General features: G+C 40.1%; 1 protein-coding gene across 1 annotated transcript in view; it reads left to right on the forward strand.

Moving 5' to 3' along the window:
• The first annotated feature begins 8,861 nt into the window (after nt 1-8,861).
• HYLS1 (hydrolethalus syndrome 1) overlaps nt 8,862-11,716 on the forward strand; it is a 15,813-nt gene continuing 12,958 nt past the window's right edge. Inside the window, exon 1 of the mRNA XM_011934626.1 lies at nt 8,862-9,249. The gene's annotated coding sequence lies outside the window, so the exon portion shown is untranslated. The remainder of the gene's footprint in view (nt 9,250-11,716) is intronic.

An 11,716-nucleotide genomic window follows, 5' to 3' on the forward strand; every position in this document is an offset into this window, starting at 1 on the left:
AATTTTAGACCAATATCCCTGATGAACATCGATGCAGAATCCTCAGTAAAATACTGGCAAACCGAATCCAGCAGCACATCAAAAAGCTTATCCACCACGATCAAGCTGGCTTCATCCCTGGGATGCAAGGCTGGTTCAACATACACAAATCAATACATGTAATCCATCACATAAACAGCACCAAAGACAAAAACCACATGATTATCTCAAGAGATGCAGAAAAGGCCTTTGACAAAATTTTACAGCCCTTCATGCTAAAAACTCTCAATAAACTAGGTATTAATGGGATGTATTTCAAAACAATAAGAGCTATTTATGACAAACCCACAGCCAATACATACTGAATGGGCAAAAACTGGAAGCATTCCCTTTGAAAACAGGGAAATAGTCCTGTTAGGAAAGATTAGCGAATGCCAGAGTAACTGGGAATATAGCACAAGGGAATGCTGTTTTCTGTCATTTTCTAGGAGCAAAAAGCCTCTCTCAATAATCATTTCTCTACCCTTCCTCTGGGAAACACGTGGTATTTCTAGGTCAATAGCGCCACCTAGTGGAACAGGAAGCCTCTCCATGAGGCACGTTGTCGATCCATTGCTGTAACACTCTAGCCTCCCAATTCTCGTCCCTTTTTGCACCCCTATACTAGAGACCAGGCTTTATGCCACTTCTGCGAATGGGAAAACTCCGCCTTCAACAATCAGAAGTAAAATGTCCTCCAAAGCCAAATTTTAGTTCTGATACTGCCCTATCAGTAGGAAAACCGCCATTAGGCCCCTAAGTTCTTTTAAGGTACCCATTCTGCCCCCAGTTAAAACAGTACTTAATTAGCAAGGAGATTTTAAGTCCAGAAGTTAACCAGAACCATTCTCTAAGGGTAAACCATTCTCTAAATACCTGAGATTGGGTAATTTAGAAAGAAAAGAGGTTTATTTAGCTCATGGTTCTGCAGGCTTGGAAGTTCAATGACATGGCCCCCCTGGCTTCTGGTGAAGGTGTCATAACATGGCAGAAAAGGTCAAAGGAGAAGAGAACAGGTACAAAGACAGAAAACCTGAAGAGCATCTGGGCTTTATAACAACCAACTCTTATGGGAACTAATTCATTCTTGCGAGAACTAATCCAGTGTTGCCAGAGTGAGAATGCAAAGCCATTTCATGAGGGATCCACCCCCAAAACCCAAACACTTCCCACTAGGTCCCACAGCCCAACATCACCACATAGGGGATCAAATTTCAACATGAGTTTTGGTGGAGACAAACAAACCACACCCAAACCATATCCACCTTATACAAAAATTAACTCAGGATGGATCGCAGACTTAAATATATAAAATGTAAAACTATATGAAACTTTTAGAAAAAAATGAGAAAATTTTGGGGATTTAGAGCTAAGTAAAGAGTTCTTAGACTTACCACTAAATGTATGATCCATAAAAGGAAAAATTAATTAGTTGGATTTAATAAAATTTAAAAGTTTTGCTTGGGGAAAGGCTCTACTAAGGGCATAAAAATACAACCTATAGATCAGGAGAAAGTATTTTCATACCACCTGTTTGGCAAAAGACTAGTATCTAGAACATATAAAGAACTCTCAAAATTCAACATTAAAAACATAAAATTAGAAAATGGGCAAAAGACATGAAACAGTTCACTAAAGAGAATATTCAAATGACAATGCATGAGATTTTCAACATTATTAGCTACATTGAATTTAATGTAAATTAAAACCACAATGAAATGTTACTACATACCTAGGGAGTGGCTGAAATTAAAAGCTGACAGTATCAAATGCTGGCGAGGATGCACAAAAACTGGATCATTCATACACCACTGATGGAAATATAAAATGTACATGGAAAATAAATTAGTTTGGCAGTTTCTTTTAAAACTAAACATGCAACTACCATATAGCCAGGCAATTGTACTCTTGGGCATTTATTCCAGAGAGTTGAAAACATATTCACACAAAAATCTGTATGTGAATGTTTATAGTAAGACTGTTCGCAATTGCAAAAAAAAAAAAAAGTGGAAATAATCCAGATGTCCCCCAGCGGGTAAATGTTTAAACAAACTGTGATACATCCATGCCATGGAATACTGCTCAACAGTGGAAAAGAACAACCTGGATGAATCTCCAGACAATTTTGAGTGAAAAAAAAATCCCCAAAGTTCTATACTGTATGATTCCATTTAAATAGGAAGTCAGGGTGGAAAGACATTGGGTGCGGATATAAACTGGCAACATGAGGGAACCGTGTTCTTTATCTTGACCTTATCAACGTTAATGTCCTTGTGTGATACTGTAGCATGGTTCTGAAAGATGTTACCAGTGGAGATAATTGGGTAAAGTGACAGAGGATCTCTTATTTCTAAAAATTTAAGAAGTAAGCCAGATACAAAGAAATATGATGTAAAGAAAACCTCATTCATGAGTTCATGTCCTTTGCAGAGACATGGATGAAGCTGGAAACCATCATTCTCAGCGAACTAACACAGGGACAGAAAACCAAACACTGCATGTTCTCACTCATAAGTGGTAGCTGAACAATGAGAACACATGGACACAGGGAGGGGAATATCACACATGGACGCCTGTCATGGGGTAGGGTGGGCAAGGGGAGGGAGAGCATTAGGACAAATACCTAATGCATGAAGGGCTTAAAATCTAGATGATGGGTTGATGGGTGCAGCAAACCACCGTAGCACATGTATACCTATGTAACAAACCTGCATGTTCTGCACATGTATCCCAGAACTTAAAGTAAAATTTTAAAAAAAGAAGAAGAAGAAATACAAGAAAACCTCATTCACAATCTGGCGCATCTAGTCTTCCTTTTATTTAAAATAGTTGATTCACAATCCTGGATGTTGTAACTCCCACAGTAGACTTTTGGTGATGTCAGGAGACATTTTTGATGGTCACAATTGAAAGAGTGCTGCTGCATCTAGTGGGTAGAGGCCAGGAATGCTGCCAAACATCCTAAAATGCACAGAACAGCCCCCACAACGAAGAAGTATCAAGACAAAAATGTCAATAGTGCTGAGGTTGAGAAACCCTGATTTACAACATTAATATCTTTCACTCTATCCCTCCCAAATGAGGAATCTCATTGATTATTAGTAATTTCAGGACAGGAACTAAGTGAAATAAATTACTAAGTGAAAGGAAATAACTAAATGTTTTTCTCCTGAGGGATAAAGGCTAAAATTACCAAAAATGAAAATAAATCAAAATTAATTCAACCAAACTTGATTTTCACTGTACATGTAGCAATACTAGATGTTATGAATAACAACAAATATAACACACATGCTGCCCCAAAAAGCTTGATATTCTTGAGAGAATAAGACACATATACTTGGAAAAGTAATAACAGTAAGGCAAAATACAAGTAAAAATGCTTAATATGTAAATAAGAGTAATTGAGAATAACAAACTTGAGTTGCCGTTAAACAACAGATTTAAGAAGAAAAGAATTTTAGAATTGAAAGCAATTAACAATATCTCATTTAACTATTGATTTTGTAGGTGAAATAGCTGAAACACAGACTAACTTATCCAAATTATGAAAGCAAATTACTGAGACTAGAACTCTAGTCTCCTGATTCCTGATCCTTTGTTGCTGCTTCCTGTATAACACACTGCCTTTGTGATTGCTGGAAAGAGACATAAACAGAGAAGGCCCTGTATGACTATCAGTGGAAATATACATCATCTCTTCATCATCATCATCCTGTAGTAACGCTAGATGTTGTGAATACTAGATGCTGATTCTCAATCCTGGATATTGTTGACCCCACGGTGGACTGGACATTTGGTGATGTCTGGAGACATTTTTGATTGTCCATCATCATCGCAGCTGACATTTGAGTGTTTAGTAAACATACTGGTGAAGGTCTCACATTATGAAATATCAGAAAGTATGATTGGAAGGGAAAGAGCAGCTCAAGAAGAAAAGATAAGACTAAACAGAATAATAACAGTCTCAATCTAAATGTTGTAGGTGTTAAATGACAAAAGCAAGTGCTACAGAAATTTCAAAGATGGTCAGATTCCAGTGGCTTAAGGGTAGTTAGGCACGGCTTGGTAGAAGAGGTGAGTTGGAGCTAAGAATTCAGTATAGGGCACAGAGTTAAATAAGCCAAGTGGCTTTCAGGACAGCAAAGAAACAAAACTAGCTAGAATAGAGGACTTGAGTAGAGGGGAAATAAGACTGAAAAGGCAGGATGGCTCCAGGTTGGGCAGGAACCCAGGGAAACTGAATTTACTCTGGCAAAGATAAATTACTGCAAGTGCTTAAGCAATATAACTTGATTAAAGTTTTAGGAAGATTCATCTGGCAATGATGTAGGATAGATTGAGCCAAAAGAGATATAAGGGAAGGCAGGGAGCTATTCATCTAATAAGAATAAGAATGAAAAATAACAATACTATACAGTATCTATAATGTATTTAGCTATTATTACTTGGTAGACACTGTGCTAACATGCACTTTTTAATTTAATTCTCACCACAACCCCATAAAAGAAATTGAATTAGTGAAACTTTTTTCCCCTCCACTCTCACATACCACTCAATACAACACTTGCGACACGACATGTGTGGGAGTTATTTCCCCACACACCAAGCAATCAACTCTGCAGTGGACATCAGCTGGGTGTCTTCTAGTTCCATTGTGATTCTATCTACTTCGAAATAGGGTCAGATCCCACAGGTTGAGGGCTCAAGCCCACAAGAATTCCCCCCGCTTCAGATGCCAGTCACAAGTAGTAGATTGTCACCCATACTTCTGACCGACCAGCAATAAATTGGGGGCCCCCACAACTGCCTCCTTGGATTCAATTAACTTGCTAGAGCAGTTCACAGAACTCAGGGAAACACTCTACTTACATCAACTCATTAATTATGGAGGATATTACAAAGGATACAGATGAACAGCTAGCTGGAAGAGGTACCCAGGGCAAGCATGTGAGAGAGAGGGGGTATGAAGCTTCCATGCCCTCTCTGGACACTGTGCTAACATGCACTTTTTAATTTAATTCTCACCACAACCCCATAAAAGAAATTGAAATAGTGAAACTTCTTTCCCTCCACTCTCACATACCACTCAACACAACACTTGCGACACGACATGTGTGGGAGTTATTTCCCCACACACCAAGCAATCAACTCTGCCTCAAGGAACCTCTATATGTTCAACTATTCGGAAGCTCCCCACAAGCTATCCTTTTAACTTTTTATGGAAACTTTATTGCAAAGGCATGATTGATTACATTGGTCATTGGTGATCAACTCAGTCTGCAGCCTCTCTCCCCTCCCTGGTGACCGGGACATAGGGCTGAAAGTTCCAACCAATTCTAATCATGCCTTGGTCTTTCTGGTGACCAGCCCCCACCCTGCAACCAGTCATCTCCCTAGCATTCAAAAGCCACTCTTTTCATTTAGGAGGTTTCAAAGGTGAGATTTCTAGCCTAGGTGAGATGTCGCCCAGGCTAGAGTGCAGTGGTGTGATCACAGCTCACTACAGCCTCTACCTCCCATGCTCAAGCATATTATCCCCATTTTATAAGTGAGAAAATTTAGTCAAAGAGAGGCTAAGTAACTTGTCCTTATCACAAACTAGGGAGTAGAGAAGGCAGAATTTGTGCCTAGATAATGTGACACCATAATATGAGCTTATATTCGTAACTATGCCATGTAAACAAAGTATGGGAGGCCATTGTTTGGACTAGCCTCCTGCACTAGGTCCCAAGAGACCAAACAAACCAGAATGAAGTCATTCATATAGGTGCCACATAATCAAACTGACATCTGAAACAGGCCAGTTTTCCAAAAACAGAATATTCGTAACAGCCAATCAGGAGTACGGTTTACCTAAGCTAGCATGATGAGGATGTTCCCTGTTTTAACATTATAAGGAAAAAAATTTTGAACCGACCAATCTGCTTTTTGCTCCATTTTTGCTTTCTTCTACCCTTTTCTGCCTATGAAGCCAAACTCTTCTGCTCACTTCATCTGAACACTCATTCTATTTTATAAAATGAGGTGTTGTTTGATTCTGGAATCACAAGTAAGAGCCAATTTGAACTTGAAGCTAAATTTGCTGTAATTGTATCTTTTGATAACCATGTCCTCCCATATTATTACATGTGTTACTGAAAGAATCCAAGAATGAAATAATTAGGACTGAAATAGTAATTAGTAGCAAAAAGGGAATGGAGAGTAATAAAGCTTAATAATGTAATGTTTATTCGAAAAGTGAGGATGAGAAAAAGTAAAAAATGATTAAATGTTGGGAGTGATCAATACCACAGACACAAACAGGGGAATCACATGGTGAATCCAGAGGGGAAAGATAAGTAATAAAAATTTCAGATATTTGGGAGGCCGAGGCAGGCAGATCATGAGGTCAGGAGATCGAGACCATCCTTGCTAACACAGCGAAACCCTGTCTCTACTAAAAATACAAAAAAATTAGCCAGGCGTGGTGGCGGGCACCTGTAGTACCGGCTACTCAGGAGGCTGAAGCAGGAGAATGGCGTGAACCCGGGAGGCGGAGCTTGCAGTGAGCGGAGATCGCGCCACTGCACTCCAGCCTGGGCGACAGAGCAAGACTCTGTCTCAAAAAAAAAAAAAAAAAAATTCAGATATGTTGCATTCGGGAAGATGAAAAGACATCTATGTAGAGACGCTAGAATACAGCTAAGGTAGATATTAGAAACTCAGGAGAAAGGTAAGGACTAGAGACACAGATTTTGAAACTACTCCATATAAAATGGATAGTAGAAGCAACAAAACCATTAAGCTCTCCAAGATTTAAAAAAACAAAAACAAAAACAGAAAGGATCAACACTTGGGGTACAGCAATAGTTGAGAGGCAGAAGAGAGCTGGGAGGAGAGCCAGGACAAGGTATCCTCAGAGTTCCACGAATGAGAGTTTCAGGAGAGGGCAGTGAACACACTTGGTACCACACAGGCTGCCTTCTTTCATTCTGTACTTGCTCCCTGGAAGACCTTGTTCTTACCCTTTACTTAAACCACATCCACCTATATGCAAATGAGTCATACATCCATATCATTAGGCCATATGTTTCATCTAAGCTCCATGCTCAGTCCTCATTCTTTTTTACTTCTTCAAAGTAGGTTAATAACTTGTCCTTATCACAAACAGGGAGTAGAGGAGGCAGATTTTGTGCCTAGATAATATGACACCATAATACGAGCTTATATTCTACCTACTTTTATCTCCACCTGGAGGCCCCCAGGGTATCTCAAATTCTACATGCCCAAAATCTAACTCTGTCTCTCAAAACACGCTTTTCTTCCTGTATTCCCTATCTCAGAAAACAGAATCCAGTTGTGCAAACAGGAATCCTATGAATAATCCATGACCTGCCTCTCTTTCACATCCCAACCCGTCAATCCATTTCAAGTCATCATGAGTTTTAGCAACTAACTATCTCTATCCCCTTCTTGAAATCTCTGGCTATTATCCTCCTAGCCTAAGCTACCACAGTCTTCCACCTGGAATAATGTAACTGTCTCCCACTTGGACTTCACATATAATCTTCCCCTCTTCAAATCCATTCTCCTCAGTGCTGCCAACAGATAATTTCAAATGCAAATCTGAATATATAGCCCTTATCTGACGAAGTCAAGCCCCAATCCTGCTTAAAATACTTCAGTTTCTAGAGCTCTTATCAAATCTCTTGCCTTGGCCTGCAGGACCTGCATGATTTGACCCTTGCCTATCTCTCAGTCTCATCTCTACCATTATTTTCTTTGCTGGTCTTTATGTTTCTTGACTCTTCCATTCTCATAGACCTTTGAGTATGCTATTCCCGCTACCTAGCAAACTCCTTTCACTCTCTTCACTTCCCTCCACGTCCTTTCACCTACTTATCCTTCAGTGCTTGGTTCAGTGACACTGTGCCAAATCTCCCTATTATTAAATGTTCTCATTGAACCATTTGCCTCTCCTTAGCATTGAACACAACTGTAATTTTATAATACAGTTGCCCCTTGAACAACACAAGTTTGAACTCACAGGTTCACTTACATGTGAATTTTTTTCAACAAAAGGCAATGGAAAATACAGTATTTGAGAAATGTGAAACCTGGGTATACAGAGGGCCAACTTCTCATATAAGTGGGTTCTGTAGGTCTAACTTCAGGACTTAAGTACACATGGATTTTTGGCGTATGCAGGGGCCCTGAAACCACTACCCAGATTACACTGAGGGACAACTGTAATTTGTGATTATTTGATCAGTGTCAATTTCTATCAGACCAAAATCTCCATAAGAGCAGAAATTGTGTCTTTTTATTCACTATCAAATCACCAAGACATAGCACAGTACTTACCACGGGGGTTCATTAAATATTTGCAGAATTGATTATCAAATACTTTTAAGAAGTAAAAAAGAATGAGGGCTGAGCAAGACAACTGGAGTTGACTATCAAGATCACTGGTGACCTTTGAAAGTACAGTCTGAATATACTGATGAGGGTAGAATCCAGAATGCAGGGACTTAAGAAGCAACTGAGCAAAGAAAATAGGGGAGAGAGAATGGGCAAAAAGGCTGACAGAAGGGAGCAGCAGTGTCAAGGGAAAGCTGGTTATTTTCATGTTATTATTCTTTATGCCATTATTGTTCTGCCTCCAATACTGAGAAGACTTAAACAGAGAAGAATTGAAAATATTAGAGACAGGATGTAATCAGTCAGATAAGGGAGGACTATAGCTGAAGAAAAGTTTGTCTGAAAATGTCAACAAAGAGGTGAGGTAAGCAAAGATATCATAAAGGAGTGGTTAACTTGGCCTGGTGCGGTGGCTCACGCCTGTAATCCCCACACTTTGGGAGGCCAAGGCGGGTGGATCACCTGAGGTCAAGACCAGCCTGGCCAACATGGCAAAACCCCGTCTCTAATAAAAATACCAAAATCAGCCAGGCACGGTGGCACGTGCCTGTAATACCAGCTACTCAGGAGGCTGAGGCAGGAGAATCACTTGAACCCAGGAGGCGGAGGCTGCAGTGGGTCGAGATCACGTCATTGCACTCCAGCCTGGGCGACAAGAACGAGACTCTGTTTCAAAAAAAAAAAAGAAAAAAGGAGCGGTTAACTTAAGCATGAAGATATAACCAGTTGAAAGCAATATTTGAGTTCATAAAGAAGTTGATGAGTTGATAAACCAACAACACCTAATTAGGGAAAGCATACGGAAGAGAGCTGTGTTGCAATCAAAAGGTAAGGAAGCCATGTTAAACAACACCACTTAGATGTAATCAGCAAAATCCAGATTATGGGAGACTGTACAGGACCAATCACCTGGTTCCTTCGACAAATAAATTGCAAGGAAAAAAAAATGGAGGAGGAATTTAAAGAATAAAAGAAGCTTAAGAACATATGGATTTGACATATCATGTGGATTTGACTGGATCCTGACCCAGGTAAGCAAACTAAAAAAAAAAAAGACAAGCAGAAAATTGAACTCTGGATATTTGATGATAGCAAGAAAACATATTAAGTACTTCAGGTGTGATAATAATATTATGGTTATGCTTTTAAGAGGTCCTTTAATTTTCCAGAGATTATACTGAAATATTTAGATTTCAGATACTTCGTATTTGCTTCAAAACAAGACAAGGTATGTGGTTAGTGATACAGAAGCAACAAGACGGGTCATAAGTTAATCATTGCTGAATCTGGTATTGAGTTCACTGGGCTTCATTATGTATGGCTTTTCAAAATTTGTTTGAAATTTTCCATAACAAATTTTTAAGATGAGATTTGGTTTGCAGAGTAAGATTTTCTTCTATATACTGTATTTTAAGTGGTCTTGGTTAAAGTTTCTTGTTTAAAGTTTGACCTGGGTTCAGATTTCTGGGAACCACAAGCATTATTAAATCAGATCTAAGAAAAATTGGAAGACTAAATAATCCACAAAAAAACCAGGGTTGGGTAGAACACAAGATACCATTTGAAATATGAAATACGCAGGAGTAGATCCTTCAAGTTGCTATGTATTAAAGGTTTTCAAAGATCAACATTTAATATAAAGGATAACAAGAAACTAATTGGGGCAACGCACGGTGGCTCACGCTGGAAATCCCAGCAGTTTGGCAGGTGGAGGCCGGCAGATCGCTTGAGGTCAGGAGTTCACCTGGCCAACATGGTGAAACCCCGTCTCTGCTAAAAATACAAAATTAGCTAGGTGTGGTGGCGCACACCTGTAGTCCCAGCTACTCAGGAGGCTGAGGCATGAAAATCACTTGAACCTGGGAGGTGGAGGGTGCAGTGAGCCAAGACCATGCCACTGCACCCCAGCCTGGCCTACAGAGCGAGACTCTGTCTCAAAAAAAATTAAAAAAAAGAAAAAGAAACGAATTGGGGGATCCATAAGGAGTATGCTGATGTTCAAAGCTGGAAGAAAAATGATTCCATCTACTCTTTGGTTTCTAAGACAGATTGGAGATACAAAGCCAGAGAAAAAGTCATGCAGGCAAAAGGTAAAACCTGAGCATATTGAATTTGCTCCGATGTTAAGAATATGTGCACTAAAACAAAGGTCCCCAACCCACAGGCCACGGACAGGTACCTAGGAACCAGGCCTCACAGCAGGTGGTGAGTGGTAGGAGCTTCATCTGTTTTTACAGCCACTCCCCATCTGGCATTACTGCCTGAGCTCTGCCTTCCCTCAGATGAACAGGGGCGTTAGAGTCTCTTAGGACCGTGAACCCTGTTGTGAACTGCACAAGCCAGGGATCTAGGTTGCATGCTCCTTATGAGAATCTAATGCCTGAGGATCTGTCACTGACTCCCATCACCCCCAGATGGGACCATCTAGTTGCAGAAAAAGAAGCTCAGGGTCCCACTGATTCTACATTACAGTGAGTTGCATAATTATTTCATTATATGTTACAACGTAATAATAATAGAAATAAAGTGCACAATACATGTTATGCGCTTGAATCATCCCAAAACCATACGCCCTCTCTGACCATGGAAAAACTGTCTTCCATGAAACCCGTCTCTAGTGCCAAAACAATTGGGACCACTGCACTAAAGGAGTGTTACGATATTGCAGGTGTAGAGGCAGTCACTCAAATCTCCACAACCTACTTCTGTCATCTTCCCTCCTTTGTTCATTCCATTTTCTTCCACAAATTCAAAGTGCCTCAGAGGTAGCACAAAGGCCCTGAGGCAAAGAGGGAGAGTAAGAGATAACACAAAGTGTTTGGAGGAAAAGGATTAAGCATTTATCCCCTCCCACTGAATCCTGGATTTAAGAAATGGTGTAAGTTGAACTTGACAACTAGCACCTGTTTAAGGTGGAAAATGCAATGCTCAGGACTCGACCAATTGAGATACGTTTGCTTGGTATTGACTAGGATATTGAACGGTAGGGGCCTCTCCTCTTGCTTTTACAGATCTCATCCTCAGTAATCCCCAAGCACTAGTTTTTTTTTTTTTTTTTCCCTTTTGTTACAGGTACAGATGCAAAAAGAGTTAAAACGTCAGGTTAAAAAAAAAAAATTAGTGACTGGGTGCAGAGGCTCACACCTGTAATGCCAGCACTTTGGGAGGCCGAGCGGGTACAATCACCTGGCCAACACGGTGAAACCCCGTCTCTACTAAAAATACAAAATTAGCCGGGCATGGTGGTGCACGCCCGTAATCCCAGCTACTCGGGAGGCTGAGGCAGGACAATCTC

This window comes from Colobus angolensis, unplaced genomic scaffold (assembly GCF_000951035.1).
Source record: "Colobus angolensis palliatus isolate OR3802 unplaced genomic scaffold, Cang.pa_1.0 Scaffold137, whole genome shotgun sequence".
In the NCBI taxonomy this organism is placed as follows: domain Eukaryota; kingdom Metazoa; phylum Chordata; class Mammalia; order Primates; family Cercopithecidae; genus Colobus; species Colobus angolensis.